The sequence below is a fragment of the Pantherophis guttatus genome, chromosome 1, assembly GCF_059756535.1.
Source record: "Pantherophis guttatus breed Tessera chromosome 1, ASM5975653v1, whole genome shotgun sequence".
NCBI lineage: Eukaryota > Metazoa > Chordata > Lepidosauria > Squamata > Colubridae > Pantherophis > Pantherophis guttatus.
Window position 1 is genome coordinate 215757958 of NC_142063.1, and position 21125 is coordinate 215779082.

General features: G+C 38.9%; 1 long non-coding RNA gene across 1 annotated transcript; it reads right to left on the minus strand.

Moving 5' to 3' along the window:
• Positions 1–3006: 3006 nt before the first annotated feature.
• Positions 3007–5336, minus strand: LOC117674120 (uncharacterized). Its single transcript, XR_004593684.2, has 2 exons — positions 5253–5336; positions 3007–4297 (listed from the first exon to the last, which is right to left on the minus strand). It is a non-coding gene; the product is annotated as an uncharacterized LOC117674120 (long non-coding RNA).
• Between the last annotated feature and the right edge of the window lie 15789 nt (positions 5337–21125).

Consider the following 21125-nt stretch of genomic DNA (forward strand, 5'->3'; position numbering starts at 1 on the left):
ACAATTACAAATGTTTCCTAAAATTGTCTCATTCTGTTGTTGTTAAACAAAATACATTTCCTCTTTATGGTTGCCATAGAACTGAATTTGTAAATATCTTCTGGCTTTAATCCTTTTTCCAAAAAAATTAAAATAAAAAATGAAGGCGACAACTAAAATAAATTATCAGATTGTTAGTGAATCCTCTGATAAATCACAAGGCTAAACTGTCTATGCTGTACCACAACAGATGACATGAACATATAACACATTTTTCATATACATAGATAAATAGATGTCAGAAAGTCTTTTCCATACTCTGTATTTGTAGAGGGGTCAGGAAAAGGGATATTGTTTGATTTTCCCTGTCTGTAACTTCATTTGGCACCTAAAAATTCTGTGTATGGAAATTGGGTTGTAGTTGGACTTTGAGAGTTTAGGAAGCAAATTAACAAGCCCATCACAATAAAGTCCCTATGATCCTATGATCCCTGTGAGAGTTTAAGAGGTTATAAGAGCATCCAATAATTCAGAATTTCCATCAAAGGTATATACATAGAAAGCCAATGTATTATGAATAGCACTAGAGAGGGAAAAAGAGGAAAGGGATGTTTGCTCAGACAATGGATTTGGATGAAATCAGATTAAACTGTCCAACCCTAAAATTCTTTCTGGCAGCTCCTCATAATATTTTACTAAACAGTTTCCCTCCTTTCATTACCAATTCAATCTGCTATTCTATTGGCAGTTCAGCATGTCAACCAGCTAGCCACATTCCAATAGGTGGGATCACATTCAGTGGTGGGTTTCAACATTTTTTACTACAGGGTTCTGTGGGTGTGGCTTGGCGGGTGTGGCAGGGGAAGGATACTGTAAAATCTCCATTTCCTCCCGATCAGCTGGGACTTGGGAGGCAAAGAATAGATGTGGGCGGGGCCAGTCAGAATTTTTACTATCGGTTCTCCGAACTACTCAAAATTTCCGCTACCGGTTCTCCAGAACTGGTCAGAACCTGCTAAAACCCACCTCTGATCACATTACTACCTCTGCTGCTGCTGTTATTGCTATTGCTATTAGACTTTGCTTTCTGATATTAATTTCATTTATTGCTATAGTTTTGTGATACATTCTTTAAATTGGTATATGTTGCCTTGCTGTGATTTCATTGACCAAAGGCAAAGTACAAAACCTTTAAAAATTAGTAATTATTAAGCACCATTGTTTAGATCACAAAATGCTGAATTTTAACTCTGAATGTGAAATAAAGAAAAATTGATTGATTATGTGCCCATCAAATCACTGTTGACTTTTACTGACCACATAGATAGTTTATCTTAATGACAATCTGTCATTAGTTCAGTATTTTTGTATTTAATTTGTAGAGGAAAAAGAACATTGTTAAAACATGGGGAGTAGTTATATTCACTGTACTCAATTTTAGTTAAGAAAAAAGTAAAGGCTTCTACTGTCCAATGTCTGACTCTAGGGGCAGTGCTCACCTAGCTGAGGGAGCCAATGTTGACATGTCTGTGGTCATGTGGCCAGCAAGACTGTATGCCGAGGTGAATGGACTGCTTTTACCTTCCCACCAAAATGGTATCTACAGTGGTGTGACCCTTCCAGTTTAACAACCGGTTCAGTGATCGTGCACTTCGCTGCACGTGCGTGCACATTTCAACAAAAAATCACCTTCCGCATTAGTGCTAGGGAATTAAAACGGCTGAGGCACGGCAATCCACTCTGCTGCGCTAATCAACTGCAAAGATAAAGGTAAGTAAAGTGCAGGGGTGGGCAGTCGGGCCCAGCTGATTGTCAGAGCGAACCGGTTCGCTCCCATCTGATCGTCGGAGCTACCAGTTCGCCCAAACTGGTCTGAATCGGTAGAATCCCACCCCTGGGTATCTATTTATCTAGTGGCATGTGCATGTTTTGAATTGCTAGGTTTCTAGGAACTGGAGCCATAAGGAGAGCTCGCCTCATTGCTCAACAGTCATGTCTCAAAACCCGGCTGTCAGCTTTCCAGCTGACAAACTCAATATCTTTAATTGGTGAGACATCACTCAGTTTTTAGTCAAACTCAGCTACAAAAAACAAAAAAAAAAAAAAAAACCTAGCTTTAGTTAAACCTTTTGTTGCTGTTGTTCTAACACCATTTTTGGAGTGCCATTCTAGAATGCCATACAAAGACCTAGGATCAAAGAAGAGACCAAAAAAGTCAAGTTGCCCCAAAATGTTGTAAATGAAGCACTTCCCCCTTTTCAGTGTGTTCCATGTCAAAACTTTGACTGTATCTTTATTGCTGCTAACTGTACAGTTTTTTCCCCTGTCCCTGGATATCCCTGAAAAAAACCTAAATGTTCCTATTGGACCAAAAACCTTATTTTGGTTGAGAAATGTTTTATCAGTTCTTATAGACAAACAGATCCTCAACACAGGTTGACAGTCTGAGAATTATTGCATTTATATTTTAATTATGTTTGCCAAGTAAGGAATACACCTATAGTCAGGAACTGTACAATAACTGTGTGTGATTTCCTCGGTTGACCATTTGTTCAGCACTGTGTAACTATGCAGGAATATACAGATAATGTTGATAAGGAATGTATGAGCCATTAACGGGAAAAAAATCAGCTTAGTCCTGATAAAATAACCCTACCTTGATTCTGTTGGGTATAAAGAGAGAAGGCTTTCAAGATTCTGTTATTATATCCTACAATCTTCCTCTAATGCAGTATTTCTCAATCTTGGTGACTTTAAAATGGATGGAATTCAACTCTCAATTCAATGCTGGCTGGGAAATCCTGGGAATTGAAGTCCATATGGTTTCAAGTTGCCAAGATTGCTATAATTCTTGAGTTGTCCATTTCCTGACCTGATTTACCTCAAAGGGATGACAGTAATGAAAGCAGGAGGAACCTAACCCTGTCACATATGCCATTTAGACACATGGGGAAGGTCATCTTGTTCTCTTGAGAGATCTGGGCTTCATCTGGAAAACTTCATTGAATCTGATTGAATCCAAAAAAGTGAAGACCAAACTTGCTTTAATTTATTGTTTGTTCAGTTTGGTTTGGCTTTTTAAACTTATCTTACAAGGTACCATGATTAAAACAATAAAATCTAGAATTAAAAGAAAGTAAACAATGAAGAAAAACAAGAGCAAATAAAGAAAAAATAGAAACAAGTGTGACTGTGTGGGTGTACATATTTGTATCTCTGTGTTGCATGGCATATACATTAATATATGATTTTTGAGGAGAAACACAAAAATACAAAACATCAACTTTCAAGATTTAAACCCAAAACAATATATACAGTATGTAAATATTAGAAAAATGTTAATATATGTAATAAATTGCAAACATATTTAAATAAACCTATTAATAATTTTATCCTGTCTTGTGAACATTCTGTTTCTGAGGTCTATTTTTTAACAAAACAATTTCTAATATTTTTGAGTACTAATCATCCAAAGTAAGATATTCTTTGGCTATCCAGTATTTTACAATAACAAACCAATTTGTTACATTACATATATTTCTGTGCCATAGAAAAAAATATTCAATAAGCAAACAATGGTCAACTACATGGATTGTTGGGTGCTATGCCTAATTTTATCAACATCATTTGATTTAAAGCAGAATAAGTAACTGCTTTGCCACCTGTAATGGAATATAAGAATAAGGAAGAGAAAGAAAAACTGTAGCCAAGATAATAGTCAGATAAGAGAAATCTGAGCCCAGAGCAGGAATAGAATTTGAGAAAGACTCTCAGACTTTGCTCTCCTAATTCTCGTTAAAATAAAGTCAGGAGATGTCAAGGCACATTCAGACAAGATTCTGTTACTATAACCCTATTGTGAAAGTAACTTTAATATTCATGACTTTAATGTTCAAAGGAAAGATCACAAAATCACAAAAGAGGATAACAGAGAAGTGACCATTCTGTTGCCTTACTGAAACCAACCATCACAGAATACTTACAACCTCCACTTTCTTTACTTTGTGAAATGTTTACAAACATGGCAAAGCTGCCCTCACAATACAGTCTTCAGTGATTGACTTATTTGTCAGAGAATGACATTCCAGTGAAGAAACAAGGACTCCAGCTGATAAATGCAGACAAATCCAGGGGAAATATTTAATTGGAATATGATGTAGAACAGCGGTTCTCAACCTGTGGTCCGCAGACCCCTGGGGGGGCATGATGTCATCACAGAGTGTCCGCGAAGGCTTGAAGAAATGTTATCTAAATCTTGAATGATGTTTTGGTAATCCGTGGCCATGGTCCATGGCCACAAAAAGTATTCAAAGGGGGTCTGTGGTGATGAAAAGGTTGAAAATCACTGAAGTAGAAAGTAAACAAAATATCATTGTTGATTTAATACTGTGATAGATTTAATTTTGGGGGAAGAATAATTGGCAAAAATCTTCCCAGACTTAAATCGTAGTAAGCATGGTTTTAACTCTTCTGCTAAACCAATAATTGATCAAGAGGTTCACTTTATTTAGATTATGATTTTAGAGTAAAGTAGATAGAGTAGAGAATATTATATTATATTAAATACAGGTTAAAGAATGCAGAAAGGTAGATCTGGTGCTGTTGTCTCCATTCCTTAGAATGGTAGACTTAAGTCCCATGGAACTCAACGATTACTAATTCCAAGTAACTGTGTTTCTATAAATGATAACTCATGCCATGCACACTCCATATTAAAATGGTATAAGCATGAAGAAGAGATGATAAGAAGTTGCTATTTTGTTTGCTTCATTTGGAGAACATCCTAAATAGGATAAAAACGTTGGTTCTGCTCATTGCATTAGTGATGCCCTCCATGGCCTCTAAGAGACTAAAAAAAGTTTACATCAAGTAATTTTTCATTAAAAACATAGTGAAAATGAAAAATAAAATATTAGTTATTAAAAACAGCATTGGATTGATATATGCAGATAGAGAGAAATAAGATATAGGTCATCTGTTCTGTTTCTCTATTATATTTGTCACCTCAGATTTTTCTTTGCATTTGGTTGTTGGCATCTTGTCATTTTTTTGTTGTTGTTGTTATCTAAGAGCTTTAAAATGGCTGCCAATACAAGCAATAAAGAAATAAGAAAAAAACCTAAGCTCCTCCTTCTACAAGCTGGAAACATTTTTCAGGATATGTTCTTTTAAAAAATATCTAATGCTGGCTGGTGTGTCTTCCCAAACCACCTGAGTGACACAAACACTATTTACATCCTTGAATATGATGTGATTTTATCCAGATCACTTACACTCAAAGCAGGGCTGACAGAGGCCTGCCTTTCCACAGAAATATTTTTGGGGAATCGATGAATGCCAAGTCAAAGCCGTCTAATTTTGAAGGAGTATCCTTTTGGGCCTTTATTACCTCAAAGGCTTAAAGCCCCAAGTGCAAAAACTTAAACAATTCTATTAGATATAATCGTTATTTTATTAACATTATTCTCCAAGGATATACCCCCCCTTCTGATTATGAGCACTTTGCAATTTTTAGACAGTATGATGGATGCGACTCTTCTATGACAAGAATTTTAACAACCCTTCTTCAGCACTCAATGCACACCCAATTATGTGTCTGAGCTAGTAACCTTGAATTTATGTTGCCATGGTGACAAACTGGTCATGCATTATGGATTATCATTGAAATTCTACACCCCTACCTAGCATAATGAGAGTTGGGGACTTAATCAAATCAGCTATTCTGTGTGACACAAAGTGAAGAACTCGCTGGTATTGTTCCACATCAAGAAAGGAAGCGGGCCTGATCAAGTGGCAGCTGCAGTCTGATAGATTGCTCCTATATACATTTGTGAATGTATAGACAGATGGTTTTCAATGCCTGGAATTTCTAGCTTAGGAAGCAGCTGTTCAGATAACCTCTGCCGTCTCACCTTGTTGTCATGGAACATTGAACAGAGACTGAGAATGTGGACAGATACATTGACAATGAACTGCATTTACTCTGCCTGGCAGCCTCCTTTCAGTTTACGAGTGGGCTGGAAGATGGGATAGAGTGGGGGAGGGGGGAATTGAAGGAGGAGCATGATGTATGAAAACTGGAAAATAATACAGGAGAATCTTGCATTTGTGTTTCTGCTTTTTGACAAGAGAAAGGGGAGAATCAGCTACCGAAAACATCCCCTTGGATTAATTTGGTTTTCTTTTCCTTTATGGTATAAAAGCAGAGTTATGGGTTGGATGCTTGGTCTCCAGCAATTTTAAACGTCTTGAAAGGCCTCTATAGCTGTCAGGACTTGGTATCTTGATGACATCTTTCAATCTTAGAAGATAACATGCTTCTTCGTTCAAAGTTTTGGATACACAAGACTGAATCTGTAGAGCAAACCAAGTCAATTATTGTAGTGCATTGTGGGGTATGAGCCATGTTTGGATGTTTCTCTTCTAGAGTTTAATCCCTTATCCCTTTCCCACATGGAACAATGTAAACTTTTCATTGCCTGCAAGAAATGGGTTTCCGGGTGGCAGCCACATTAAGCAGGTTTTATCCTTAAAACGTCTAAACAGCTGCCTGAGAAATGAGAAAGCTGAATATTGTATTGCAGAATATATTACTGATCCATCTGTTACAATTTTAAACAAAACATATTCATATATAAATCATGGGCTCATTTCCAATGTTCACAGCCCAAGTTGTGGGTTGGGTATTTGGGCTCCAAGAAATGCACATGAATCAATTCTCTGTGTGTTTGTTTGTGTGTGTGTGTGAGAGAGAGAGAGACAGAGAGAGACAGAGACAGAGACAGAGACAAAGAACGGGAGAGAACATTTTTCTTCTTAGATCAAGAAAAATGCCTGATTGCCTCTGTCCCTCCAATTCAGTTGTATTCAAAGATCCTAAGGCTTTCTGAAATAGTATATTTACATATTTCCAGTTCCTTGGCTATTACTATTTCTGCAGCTATTAAAAGCTTCTTTGTACAGTAAACAGTTTATCCATTACCTGACAGATACTAGAGGAAAAAAAGACAGGGAAAAAGAAAACAAATCATCTTCTTCAGCACTTTATAGTCATTGTTAGGCACCAAACCTCTTGTTTCAAGGATTCATACTATTCTTCCCAGCCCATGTACATAATTTCCACCTGACATAACAAGCCCTATGAATGTTAATTCTCATTCATTTACTATTCGTATTAGGTGTGTTTGTTGCTTTGAGTTATTTATACAAATCGTAAAGGCAGGATAAAAAGAAATTAAACTAAATAAAAATCCGTATGCATTTTTTTGAGGGGGGAAAAAAACCCCTCTTCATTCTGAAGCACCAAACTTACATTTCATGCAAAGCCCAATTCAGGAATAAATATTCTATACTGAGACATGGTCAGCCACACAGTTTTGGGTCTAATAAATGCAATAATTTAATGAGTATAATTATTCACATTTTGTATCATCTTGAGTTTTCTGTAGGAGACATCTATCCTGAAAAAACTTCCACTCGTGCTGATTTATTAGGTGATAACAGTCCTATAGACATCACAGTGAATATGGAATTCCACTTTCTTCTCCCAATAGTCGTTCCTCCCTAGATCTGCTTTAGAGAATGGCTCTTTCACTCTTCCATCGATTCAGGCCACCACTGGATCACAGGCCTTTTGCAAATAGCCTGACATCCTTGGATCAGAAGCAAATGTATTTATGGGATATAAAAATTTCTATCCTATCCTTCTAGTATTTACATATTACTCTGGATTGCTAATTACAAATGAAAAATGATGCAATATAGCAACATAGAAAAAAAATGGGCAAAGGCAGAGTTAAAATTTACCCTTCTTGAGAAACAACTGCCTTCCTAAAGAAAAGATTTGGAGTTTTTTTCAAAAGATTTCAGTGACTCTTTGATCCTGTGAAACAGAATCCTACACTTTGGATCTGACCAATGAAAAAGCCCTTTCAAGTATTTTCATTTCAAGCAGCATAAATTGCACAATTGCAAAACGGTTGAGTGAGTTATTCAGCAAGAAAAATAGCTGATAAATCTATGCACCAACTTGTTCTGCCTTCAGAGCCCATATCATACTATGGCTGCATTGCTAGCATAATTATTCACTTCACTCAATATTCATTGTGTGCAATATATTAAACCACTAACTTCCCAAAGCTCCAAAAATTTAAGTAAGGTTAACACATGGCATGCAAATATTTCTGATAAAACATTCATGTTATAGGTAAGCACATTATGTCATCATAATCTATGTTTGGTAGCTGATACCCAAGGTAGAAAATAGACTAATTCAGCCTAAAGCAGTTTTTTGCATCTTAGTAATTTCATATTATATACAAGGAACTACACCATAATTCTGTTGCCCAAAAACATTACCAAACTCTAGGAAAGAAGTTTTTTTTGAAATTAAAATATGAGTTTACTTTATTAAATCATTCCTTACAATATATGGTACAGTGATATCTTGGTACTCAACTGATTTAAAACTCATTGAATTTGGTACACATTTGACAAGAAAAATCCTGATACTCATTGTTTGTTTGGTACTCAACGCACAAGCTAGAATTTATCAGTGTTGGTTTCCTTGTGACTCACATTATTCCTAATGGGAAAAAAAATACCTGCTAGTTTTGGTACTGATTGTGCCTCCCAGAACCAATTAACAATGAGTACTGAGGTAGGATGTATAGAGAAACATATAACCTTATATGTGGAAGATGGAGGGGCAATAAGGGAGGAGGAGGAGATATGCCTACATGTATTAATATTTTGATAGTATTTTTGGGCAGAGGAATGGGACTAGATTAGGTAATATATATATATATATACTCAAAATCTAATACTGTATTGTTTTATGAAACTTTCACGGTATGTAGGATCTGCCCATTTTGAATACCAAGAAAGATTTCTATCAATGTTCATGTGATCCATTTCTTCAACATGTTTTGGGATTCTACATTTATCTTTCTTCTTATTTAAAAATATAAAAATATAAAAAAGAAAAAAGACTTCTAGTCTAACTTCTGTTCAAGCAGAAGGTCCTCTACCATTTCAGATAGGTTGCTGTCCAGTCTTTTCTTAAAAACATCCAGTGATGAAGCACCCACAACTTCCGAAGGTCAGCTGGGCCCCATTAGAGATTGAGGGGTAAGGCACACGCTGCTCAGTTTCAACCCCACAAGCAATGATGGGCAGCCCTGCACCTCTTTTTTCTCCAGGGGGATAATGGGGGTGTGTTTATGGGGGGTTTTCCAGCAGTGGGAGGCCTTCTAGCTCCAGGACTTGATAGCCATTCTTGCACCATTTTGTTTTTTTTCCACGGTGGACCTATCTGGGGGAATTCAAGGAAGATGTGGGCATTGTCCAGCATGACTGTCTGAGGAATTCTGGGAATTGAAATTCACAAGTCTTAAAGTTGCCAGGTTTGGAGACCCCTGGTCTAGACCAACCTTTCAGACAGTACTGGGTATGGTTCAACTTTGTTGTTTCTTCTCCATCCAATTGATCACAAACTCCCAGGCTGGTCCTGCCAGGTTGGCATTCCTCCCGCATGGAGTTCAGCTGTCCTCCTCAATGGGAGCGATAACGCTGCCAAGTGTACACATGTGGTGTGCTATAAACCAACCCTTTCCCACCTTCTCCTGACTTCCGGGACCTTCTAGGTTGGAACTGCAGACAGGTTTGTTCATATGGGTGAAAGCTCACAACTTGAAAGCTCATGAGAACATTCATAACACCAGATATTCAATGACATTCCCTTTTATGATGTCTGGGGAGAGGAGAGAGAAGTAGAAGCAATTAAATATATTTATTTAGTTACATCCCATCCATTTAATTATAATAGAAATGTTTTATTGCTTATAATACAGGAAGCCTTGATTTGAGAACTGGTCTAGTAGTTAAAGCATCAAACTAGAAACAAGGAGGATGTATGCTTTAATTCTACCTTAGCCAGGTGAGTAATCTTAAACCAGTCACTCTTTCTCAGCCCCGGGAAGCAAGCAAGGGCAAAGCACTTCTAAAAAAGCTTGCCAAGACAACTACAGGGACAACACTGACTCAAAGACACAACAACGACAACAACAACAAAAGAACCCTGGCTCCTTGATTGAATAGATCATTTGAGATAAAGGATCCCTGTTAAATCTGAATATCTGATGCATCCAAATGTCCAATATCAATGTAAATAACATCATTTGCATTTTTATGCAATTTGCATTGGTTGATGGACATGACATAATAGGGTCAATTATGTAATTACAGAAACGGCATAAATTACATCAGTTGTCTAGTTCAGGATTTTTTTCAAACTGTGTTCTATAGAAGCTTTTGGCCTCTTCAAGATCTTAATAGGATTCTGTGAGAGACTAAGGGCCAAAGGAAGGGAAAAGATCATTTGAATGCAGCCAGTTGTCTATGACTAGAGCTTTGCTTTTGATAAGGGATTCCTTTTCTTTTTTTTTAACTAGCAGGTTCCTCAATCTGAACAAGTGTAAAAGAAAAACACCAGCCCTAGTCTAATTACTTCAGAAACAATGGACTTTTCCATTAGTTGAGGATGGATATCTGAATGTAAATTTGGTACTCAGCATCTGAATCATATTAAATGGGTGGTCATGTATATGTGTGATTGTCATAAAACTGAATTTTCATGGTAATAAGTTTGTAAGTCTTATAAATACATTAATTTTCTATTAAATAGATAAAATATCATTGCAGGTTTTATTTAAAAACACATTTTGCTTTGTTTTCCTACAGATGTCCCACAATTAGAAATTGTCTTCCAAGTGATAATCTAGAGCACATTACAGGTTTTCAGATATTTCTAGGTTGCTGGGTTTCAGGGCTTTTTTTTTCCTCCAAAAAGTCCTCACAGGCCCTTGAGCACAATAATCAAATATTTCTCTGATGTCTGATTATTGATGTTATCAGACAAGGAGGTATGTTTGCACATGAATGACTGTCAAATTGTTAGCATTTGAAGATAAGAAATTAAGTATCCTAAGAGCTTAAATGCGTTGGGGTTAAAAAGAAGTATGCATTTTAGTCATTTTATACCAGGCAGAATAAAACAAAAGAGTGATTATTTTAAGCAGATGTCCTAAGAAAGTTTAGCACTGTTTCTGGGTCTAATGAAGAATTTTTATCAGCTCTGAAGGTCTACAGGAGGTCAACGCCTTTTCTTTCTTTTTTCCTTCTTTTCTACACTTTTCCCTTCCCTTTTCCCTCCCCTATTTTTCCTATTATTTGTTCTTTTGGAATTTTTGTATTTTATATTATAAACTAACAAAAAGGACAATTAAAAAAATGAAACATAAAATGAAGGTCTACAGGAGGTCATCAGGTGATGGCATTGGAAGAAGGGTAGTTGGTTTGGGACAGGAAGTGCTTTTTTTGAGGATTTTTAAGACTGACAAACTGTTCCCAACCTGCAACCTGCAAAAAGGAGATTAAATTCAAGTCATCAAAAGTCAGCCATTTTAAGTTTGAATTTTGACAGAATTGTCTTAGAGTGCTTTCAGTAAGAGCTGAAAGTTAGGCCATATCTTTGTGTGAGATATCATGACCCAAATAGGTAAGGGTGGAGCTTGCATCAAAACATCACAATGCACTTTTAGAATGGAGGCCTATCTCCCTAATTGAAATGGAAGGCCTTTCTTTGCCTGCTGCCCTCAGTTATTCTTTTAATTTGCAGAAACCAATAATCCCTGCTTTCTTTTGGACAGAAAAACTCTGTTCACACAACATTAATGTCACTTCAGGAATCTGGTGACTGGTCTTGTGCTGGTCCAAAGTATATTTTATTCTACTGGTAAAGTGCCTAAAGAGTGGTAAAGAAGACAGCCTGTTTGTATCTAAATTCTGATGTCTGCTCAGATCACAATTTTGCTGCAGTTGCTATTTCTTCTCAAAGCAGAGGGCAGCTTGTCATTATTTTCAGAATGGTTATTGAAATATTCTGACAATGTTAATATCAATACATTGTGACATTTGAGTGATATGAATTAAGATCATAGTTGCCCACTTTTAAATTTTGATTTATCCTAGCTATGTTCCTACAATAAGGCTGAAAACATAAAGATAACCCTTTTCCTGACCTAGAGAAATAGCATGTATTTATTTCATACTATCCTTGATGTTTTAAAAGCTACAAATATTGATGTTCTGCTATTATTAAATTTATTTTTAATCAGTTGATTAATTGACTTAAAACGGGTGATAATTCCATCTAAAACATTGTAGTTAGTTGACAACTCCTATTTAAAGATTTGCACAGAATTCACACTGATTAGTAACAGGCAGATGTTGAATTAATCATGTGATTAAGTTATGATGGATGTAATTTAAGTTGCACAGCTTGCAGTACAATTAAACAAGACTAACATAGGCTAGATCAAACCCATTAAGTATTGATTTCAAAATGATATTTTCTGCTTTTTATATCATGCCTCCCTCACTCTCTCTCATATACAGGCACAATACATATACATGTCAAACCTTAAATCTATCAATATATACATACATTATTACATGCCTTTCATTTGAATAGTTAAAGTAAATCATAAAATGGCATTTTAAAATGTTTACCAAGCCTTGGAATGTGTGCAGCTGATTAAAAAAAAGCATGTGAAAATATTCTTCTGAATAATAGTCAAGGAATACAGAAGGATAATTGTTTCACATGAATAGGCAATTAAATACTATGATAGAATGAATGAACATAGATACTCAACTGTCACTTATCTAGCTCCCTTCATCCCCTATATGTAATGTGATATAATAAAAGCTCTTGTTCTGTATACATTTACCATGCCTGAAACAACGAAATGGCTTGTGTGTCTTGACAACTTCCAGAAAAATGTGGACTCACTTCATATCTCAGGGAAGTTACAAGCAAAATGTCCATTGATGTTAATGGATAGGGATTTAGGAGCTGCTATTTAATGGCTGTATTTTAAACAAGGAAATTTACACTCCTGCCCTGACAGGCTGAAGCTCAGCTAAAGGTGAGCACTTTGATCTGAACAAAAGTTAAGCCAATGAAGGGAGAAAATACAACTCTCTGTCTGTTTCTCCAAAGAAAGATTCATTGTTTCTCAGAGGGCTTACTTATTCCCAAGGAAAAGAAGATATTTGCTGTGTTTGACTTTGTTTACATCATGCCCTTTACTCAGAAGCCATTTCACTGAATTTAATCTATTTTATTGGTAATGACTGAAATGTTTCTCTCACCAGCTTTCTTCAAACAGAGAATCTTCAAAGGGACTAAGGCAAACAGATCAGCCAAGAAATTAAAATTGCATAAGGTAACATTGACAAGTACAAGATCACTCCTATCACCTATATTAAATACAAGAATTTGTTAAGAAAAAAATCATTCTCAAATATTGAGCCATAAAAACCGAAGGGAAACATTTAATTGCTTGGCAGAGAATGAACAGAATAAGAATGTTATACACAGAAGGGTTAACAGATCTGAAGGAGAACGTGGAATAGCCCTTTGAGAGTGGGAATTCTTCCAAATAAAAGGTAAAGGTTTCCCTGTCCATTCGTGTCCGACTCTAGGGCATGGTGGTGCTCATCTCCCTTTCTTGGCTGAGGGAGTTGTCCGAAGATATTTTCCCTGGCCAGGTGGCCAGCATGGCTATACGCCAAAGGCTTACAGAACACTGTTACCTTCCCACCGAAGTGGTACCTATTAATCTATTTGCATTTTGCATGCTTTCACATTGCTAGGTGGGCAGGAGCTGGGGCAAGTAATAGGAGCTCACCCGGTGCACACAGCTTGGGTCTTGAACCCGGCTGTCAGCTCTCCACCTGACAAACTCAGCATCTTTAATCACTGAGCCATCGTGTCCCATATAAGTGCCTCCCAAATAGGAAGACAGTTATTCTCAAGTATGAGGAAAGGCTCACCACATTACAGCGATGTAATGGTTTCCTCAAAGATTTTTCTTTAGACAACAATAATGGTATTAAAGCAAAAGCAGATAGAGCTACAGTACTTTCTCTTCTTTTCAGAACAAGCCAAGGCTTTTGTCTGGAAGAGATATCATTCAGTAAACCAAAACAACATTAATCATAAAATTAAAACTGTTCAGGTTAAAAACTTTGTCACAATTTATAAATAAGTTTTATTACTGAAACATACCCAGTGCTCTAACTTCCAACAGGAAACAAACCCATGAGATTAAGAGGAGAGACTAAGCCTATTCCTGTTTATATGACAATGGTTCATATATCTGAAAGTTGTTCCCATATTTCCTTTTGATTGTGCCTTCTACAGGTAAAACATACATGTACTGTTCCTTATAGGTTTTGGTTTTTAGACTTTTCAGCATCTTTCTGGTCCTCCTCTAAATTTACTCTACTGCCGCATCATATTGCTGGATCCTGTTTCACTTGCAATTATCAAGGGCACCCAGAGCTTTTGACATGTGCTACTGCCAAGTCATGAATATGTGGTCTATTTAACAATGATTCCAGCTTTTTCGCTAAGAAGCTGCTACTCTTGGAATGCTGAGTCCCTCAGACTTCTATCATGTCTCCCATACTCTTTAAAGCTTTATCAAATAGCTGGGAGAAATTAGTGAGAGCTCATGTCATCCAGCCCTGTGCTCATTGATATCTATCTCCAAGGAAATAGTTAGCGTGTTCCAGAAGTGGGCTTCAGCCGGTTCGGGTGAACCAGTTGTTAAGATTTCAAACTGTGCAGTTTGAAGAACCATCTAATCGCACCACTGGCTGGCCCCACCCACCCCACCCTGCCCCATCCAGCCGTATCTCGACTTGCTCACCTTGGGCAATGACTAAAGTCACACCCATGCCCAGCTACTCTCTGGCTCCTTCGCTTTCTCGCCCAGACCACTCAGCCCAGCTGATCTCTGCACTTGCCCACTTGCCTGCCTTTGCCGCGGCCTACCATGCTAGCCACATGGCCTAGCTGGTTTCCGCACCTCGCCTGCTCTGCTCACCATGGCTGCTCACGAAGGTAAGGTACTTGGCCAAAGGGCCGCCTTAGGGTGGACACGGTGAGGCTCAGCCACCTTTCGGGTCTGGCTCATGACATCCTTCTGCCCACATGCCACCCTCTCGCCCTTCACCTTGGGTCGGGGAATGTGCCAGTTCCTGCCTTTCTAAAGGGACACCATCACCACCACCCCGCTTACACCGCAAGTTTCCACTGCAGTCTCACCATTTACCAAATTGGCTCGCTTACCTCTGCCCCATTTCCCCTCCTTCAAAGGCCCCTAACTCACTCTCCCCGCTTATTCCACCACTACTGTCTCTTTCTTCATCCCACAACCTTACCTTCCTCCACAGCTGGTAGCAGAGGAGAAGGCAAGCCAGGGCTGAGCCGTCGCCACTCAGCTCCCCACCACTCTGCATCTTGCCTCCCGCCAAGATTCTCTGCAGCTTTTGGGCCTTGTCTGCCGGTGGGCGGGGGGTGACCAGGGAGTATGATGCTATGCCTCCCGCATCGGCCCTCTGCCATCAGCCTGCATGCTTCATACAAGCGTGGGCCACCACTGTGAGAACGGTGCATGCCCCATGGGCTGGAAGGTAAGACTGATGGTGGGGAAAGAAGATCTGCTCCAGGCTTGCTCATGTAAGTAAAATGCATCATTGCTTCAGAAAGCATCCTCTCTCTTTTCCCTGTTCATCCTCATTTACACATTCTGCCTAACTAGCACAAAAGACGTACTTTTAGAGGCACGTGTGAAAACACTTTAAAGGACTGTGCTACAGGAATGTAGAAGAGGAAGCTCCTATGAAAATCCCATTGCAGCTTTGCCACTTTGCTGTACTACACTCACTCAGGCTTATGATGTCAGCTGACGAGTTCCTCTTTCTTTCTTTCTTTCATTCTCTCTTTCTTCTCCTTGCAACCACTAAAAGCATGCCATGGGCTCTTTCTAAAACATTTTAAAAGACCAGCCAATGCAATATTTATGAGTCTCTCAAGCAGTAAAAGAAAGTTTGTGACTCCTGCTTTATGTTATGCAGAGCATAAGGCTCGTATTCCTGTCAACATCTCATTGGGTGTCCTATTTAGCTGCATTTGTATGTTAGAGTCTCTGATTTCAGTCAAAACTGATGCTGCAGTGAAATTCTGTTGAGATCATCTTAGGTGGCTGCAGGACTGCCCGTCTCTAAAGTGCATTAGTTCACAGGCTGTATGACTCAGCATCGTTCGATGCAAATGAATTAACTCATATATATTTTTCAAGAACTTGATTCAATCTAGGAGTGGTTCCGGGAAGCAATCTCCAGATGACCTGCTTGTTGCATTCATCCTGGTGACATCCTACAGCCCTGCGCTGCCTTTGCCTCAGGTTTATGCTATCTGGTCTTTTAAGTAAATTACAGCTAGTCCTCGACTTACAACCATTCATTTACTGACCGTTTGAAGTTATGACACTGAAAAAAGTGACTGATGACCATTTTTAACACTTGCGACCATTGCAGTATCCTCATGGTCACGTGATCAAAATTCAAACGCTTAGCAACTGACTCCTATTTATAAAGGTTGCAGTGTCCCGAGGTCATGTGATCTCCTTTTGTGACCTTCTGACAAGCAAAGTCAATGAGGAAACCAGATTCGTTTAACAACCGTATTACTAATTTAACAACAACTGCAGTGATTCACTTAACAAATATGGCAAGGAAAGTCATAAAAATGGGCAACATTCATTTAACAACTGTCCTGTTTAATAACAGAAATGTTGGTCTCCATTATAGTCGTAATTCGAGGACCACCTGTACATCCGGGACTGGATTCTGGGTGCATTTTTTCCCCTTATAGATTTTCAGCTTCCCAAGGCTGTGAAGACTGATTGGCCACAGGACTCTGCAGAAATATTAGTGGGGGGGGGCAGTGTCAAAGCCTCAAGATGGTTGCCACAGTTGTCCAATCAAGATCCTAATCCCTCTTTGCTTGCAAAAAGGTGAGGTTTTGATTGTCTGGCCACCATTATGACTTTTTGACACTTCAACCCATGCTGTTGCTTCTGGAATTTTGCCTCCTGATGTTATTAGATGAAAAGTGTACCCATAAAACATTGCACATGTTAACTCTAATCCTAGGGGAAATTGGTCATTATTAACCTGTGTTCACAAGTTGAACTGAGATTGATCGTACTGCTATACTAGACGAGATTATTTTGATGAAAACGGTACTGTCAAAAATCTTCTGTTTTCCTGGAAGTTTCCTTTCCCAGTGAATGAGCTTCTCTTTCTTATCAGGTGTTTTCTGGCCTTCCCCAGCTGTCCTTTTTACTGATCTCAAATAATCACAATAATTACAACTCTTGGGCTCTCTAACCAGGGAGACTGAAGCTCGATAGAAGGATGATTTCAGCTGGATCATTTTCAAGGATGTGTTTTGCAGATTGTCTTCATACCTTGAGCTAAGGAAAACATCATATTTTGTATGCTTGTTGGCCTATAATTTCATATACAATCTCTCTCTCTCTCTCTCCCCCTCCCCCTTTCCCTCTCCCCTCTCTCAACACACACACACACACACACACACACACACACACACACACACACACACACACAGAGTGGATAACTGGACAGTGTGTGCAGAGTGATAAAAAAACTCTTGGCTCCTTTGTTTGTTTACATAGCTGAGTCTATAGGAAATGTAGCTTTGTATTACTGCTGCTTCTCCACAGAACTGATAGGATTTATTCATGAGTTGCATCAGCTCTCCCTAAAAAAAGGATCCTTTTCTAAGAGCTCAGCTACTGTAGTCTATTTATCTGACAGCAGTCATGCAACACGCAGACTTCTGGATGGATTACCTGGGAATGAAGTGGGGGGGGAGGGATGTGGGTGAGAGAGCGGGAGAGGGGAAAACCTTCTGAAGACACAAATACATTTTTTCCACTTGCAGGAGGAATCCAGAAATGTACCATGACCAGGAATGCTAATTTTTCTTTATGCATATTTACCACTTGTACTGTGACAAATTGAAATCCTGGAAAAGGAGGCCGGAGTAAACGGAGAAGATTTTCAACATCCGTTCCAGACGAATAAAAATAAAGTCATTATGCTGCCTTGGCTTGCTTTAAAATGCCTTTTCTTTCTAGGATCTTAGTAAATTAGGTGTTTAAATCTAGTTAGGCTGCGTGAACATGATACCATTCAAAGTTATAATATTTATTGCTGTATAATATTTGCTCCCAACCATGTATTCTCAACACCTTTCCTTCCCTCTTCCTCATTTGTAATTCTAAGGGCTGGTCCGAAGGCTGCTTTGTATTCTAAGCAGGGCCAGTAATAAGTGGCATTTCCACTTGCTCAAGAATAATAATAAAATTATAGAAGCAGTAGAAACAGAAGCTTCCATGTTTCCAGAATTATTCAGCAAGCACTATGGTCACTGCAGGGTAAATTCACCATCATCATCCCAACCTTTTCTAGCCTTCGGTGCCTTCAGATGTGCTGACGTACATTTACTTTGATCCAGAATGGGTGGATGGGAAATGTAGTCAAATATATTGGTCAGATTGGGGAAGCCTAGACTGTTGGAATGGGACCCGGTGGCTCAGTGGCTAAGACGCTGAGCTTGTTGATCAGAAGGTCGGCAGTTCAGCAGTTCGAATCCCTAGTGCCGCGTAATGGGGTGAGCTCCCGTTACTTGTCCCAGCTTCTGCCACCCTTGCAGTTTGAAAGCACGTAAAAAATGCAAGTAGAAAAATAGGGACCTTTGGTGGGAAGGTAACAGCATTCCGTGCACCTTTGGCATTTAGTCATGCCGGCCACATGACCACAGAGAAGTCTTTGAACAGCGCTGGCTCTTTGGCTTTGAAATGGAGCTGTGCACCGCCCCCTAGAGTCGGGAATGACTAGCACATATGTGTGAGGGGAACCTTTACCTTTAGACTGTTGGACCATCTCATTTTCCTGGTATGTATGTTTATCAGCTTCTCATGGCTAGGGAACAGAATATTATTTCAGGGGCCCTACAAGCAGCTTGCACTGATACTGTGTGGTACTTGAGAGGTCCATTTAGGATACATACTTCTCATGAAAAAGAGAAATAGCCTGACACTGGCACTGGTTCATTGGAAGCCTGTGCCTCCAGCTTGTTTTTGGTTTGATGTTATGATGCCCCTCAAAATGACATGACATTTTGGTATGTTTTCCAGTCCTAAATGCCAGAGGCTGGTTTACAAATGCATTTACAATTTCTTGGCTTCCCTCTTCTTGGTGGTCCTTAAGTGGCAAACCCAATCCCCAACAGAATTGATTCCCCTGCAAATAAATAAGGAGGAAAAGCTATGAAATGATGAAAATGTTCTTGTTGTGATGTAAGCTCTAAGATAAATATGTACATCGGAACTGTCGCACTGATAACATAGCTTATGCACATGAAACAGGGATGGGTATTTGGATAGATCTGAAGCAGTATGGACTTGAGTTGGTTGTTTCTTCTTGAAACATGTAAGCCTTCACTTTTATGGGGTACTCATCAAGCCAGTTTAGTCTGGAGCAGGGGTGTCAAACTCGATTTCATTGAGGGCTGCATCAGGGTTGGGTTTGACCTCGGGCTGCTGAGGGTTGGGCATGGCTGGAGTGGGCATGGCCAGGATAGGTGTGGCCAGCTTGACATCACTTGTCAAGGCTCTGTTTTCAGCTGCTGCGGCCCCTGCAGTCCTCTGCCAGCAAAAATGGAGCCCAGGCAAAGGCACCACGGGCTGGTCCTTTGCTGTTTCCACAGCAGCTCCATGGGCCTAAGATCTAAGAACCTTGCAGGCTGGATCTGGCCCCCAGGCCTTGAGTTTCACACCCCTGGTCTAGAGGGTAAGGCACCAGCTAGAACTGTCAGTTCTAGTCCCACTTTGGGCATGAAAGCTGCTGGGTGACTTCAGATCAGTCGTTTTGGTCCAGAGTCAGTAGTAATTTTAATGTCTACTTTTGTCTTTGTTTTGTCTTTCACTAAGCCGAGTTGATTACAGTGTTGAATGAAAAGGCAAGATACACATTGCATTAATAAAATGATTAAAATATATAATGCTCTTAAGTCTGAACACTAGAGAGGAGGTTTGAATCGCTTGTGGCAATAGCCTGATATTACACTATCATTGCAACTATCCCACAGAGGCTACAAAGTTTTACAAATGAGTAAGTATCCAGAAGCCTTGGAAATTATATTTCTCAAGGACTGTTGGCTTAGGAAATTCATGCTCATAAAGACCCCAGTGAGGATCTGAACGGTAGGTTGCCTCTTTATAGCTCCCCCATCAGCCTTATCATTGCTTATAGCTACATTTTGGAGATTAGGAATTGCAAGGCAGTTTGGTGTAAAGTGCATTATGTTTGCTGAACTGATCCCTCCTTTCTGCCATTATAAAATAGGAATAGGGAAAACCATTTGTAGGAGAGATTGAAAACCATGGAGGATTGCCAGGACTATTTATTTCTGAATCGGGAAAATAAAGGAATATAATCCAAGTGAAATCATGGAGATTTCAGCCATGTTGAACGGTTGTTCCTAGGATCATATACAGTTGCCAGAGCAGAAATGTATAGATTCTTCTTGGACTTCAGTTATTCACCTTATCCTATTGCTAGTCTTGGGAAGGGCATATTATAATATGCATCGGTCTCATTGCTCACTTACTATTCTCTGACAGATAGTGATGAATGGTTTTGCACTAAAGCAGTTTTTCCTGTCATTATTACAGAGAATATAACTATTCTACTATGATAAGGTTACCAGATTCATACTGAGTTCAGCGGGAAAACCCCAATGTGATATTAAGCAGATCAGCTGACAACTTGAAAATAAGTGAGAATGGGAAAACACTTGCTGCATAATAATACATATATATTATAAACTGTCCAGAATCACTTTGGTGAGATGGGTGGGGTAGAAATGTGATAAATGTATGTATGTATGTATGTGGCTCTTCATTTGGCTGGCTTAGTTCTCTGATTTTTATGCCTGACTCTTACCTAATCAATCTATACACTATTATAAATTGTGCTGAACACCTCCCCCTTCTAATATAGTGAATTTCAAGATGAATATTTGGATAGTCCTTTCCCACCCTTCCACTCTTCTTGGTCTTGCTATACTCTACTCATTCATGGAACCTCAAAAGATCTTCCAGTCCCTTTTGGGGTGCTTGCACCAGCCAGATCGCTGA